This window comes from Heterodontus francisci, unplaced genomic scaffold, assembly GCF_036365525.1.
Source record: "Heterodontus francisci isolate sHetFra1 unplaced genomic scaffold, sHetFra1.hap1 HAP1_SCAFFOLD_337, whole genome shotgun sequence".
NCBI classification, from domain to species: domain Eukaryota; kingdom Metazoa; phylum Chordata; class Chondrichthyes; order Heterodontiformes; family Heterodontidae; genus Heterodontus; species Heterodontus francisci.
Genome location: NW_027141841.1, coordinates 754,122 through 755,308, shown reverse-complemented (window position 1 = coordinate 755,308; position 1,187 = coordinate 754,122). Strand labels below are relative to the sequence as shown.

The following is a 1,187-nucleotide window of genomic DNA, read 5'->3' as shown; positions in this document are numbered from 1 at the left end:
TCCATTACATTCAGAATCACCTCCTTGAAATAACTCCATAGTACAACTACAGTAACCACACAGCATCTGCTTCAAACACTCCTCCACATTTTATCTGTTCTGACCGTCAACACCTCCAGCTCTTTTGTTTAAGTGGAACCCATCAGGTTTGTATAGGCTCCTTCTATTCTGAAAGCTGTAGCACTGGTTCAGGGAATTCAGCCCTGTTTCTCTACTCGAAAGGATCAGCCATGCTTGATCTGCCTCGTATTTTGTTTTTATTGCAACGTTACAAGACCTCCAATCCTCTGGCACCACACCTGTATCCAGTGAGGGATTGGAAAATGATGGTCATACCTTCCACTATTTCTTCCCTGGCTTCTTTCAACAGCCTGGGGTACATTTCATCTGGTCCTGATGATTTATCCACATTCAAGGATGCTCATCCCATTAAGACTTCCTCTCTCCTGAAGTTATCACGTCCAATACTTCACACTCCTCCTCCTTAATAACAATATCTGCATCACCCCCTCATTTAAGAAGACAGTAATGTATTCATTAAGGATATTGGAAACATCTTCCACCCCGAAACAAAGGTTACATTTTTGATCTTTTCTGTGCCCTGCTGTTTGCTCAGTTGCCTCTTACTCTAATGTTTTGATGCAACATCTTTGGGTCCATTGTTATTTTGTTTGTCTCTGTTCTTTCCTGCTTTCTCTTTGCTCTTCACCGCTGCTCCCAAACGCCTCCAGTGCTGTCAAAACACGACTTGTCAGAAGTGGGATTGGAACCCACGCCTCTAATGGAGACAGCGATTTAAACGCAGCGCCTTGGACCGCTCGGCCATCCTGACTGCCGGCGATGTGCTATCAATGCTAAGGAAATTATTCATTCTTTGTGAAAGTATTTGTGAGATTGTGGAAATGTCTGGAAGAGGAAAGACCGGCGGAAAAGCTCGGGCCAAGGCCAAGTCTCGCTCCTCCCGGGCTGGACTGCAGTTCCCGGTGGGCCGTGTTCACAGGCTCCTGAGAAAGGGCAACTATGCTGAGCGTGTGGGTGCCGGAGCCCCGGTCTATCTGGCTGCTGTGCTCGAGTATCTGACCGCTGAAATCCTCGAGCTGGCCGGTAACGCGGCCCGGGACAACAGGAAGACCCGCATCAGAATTTAATAAATCCCGCTGCCTTCGATTTGATAAATCCCGAGACCA

General features: G+C 47.3%; 1 non-coding gene across 1 annotated transcript; it reads right to left on the bottom strand.

The window, feature by feature from the left end:
* Positions 1-749: 749 nt before the first annotated feature.
* Positions 750-832, bottom strand: trnal-uaa (transfer RNA leucine (anticodon UAA)). Its single transcript has one exon. It is a non-coding gene; the product is annotated as a tRNA-Leu (tRNA).
* Between the last annotated feature and the right edge of the window lie 355 nt (positions 833-1,187).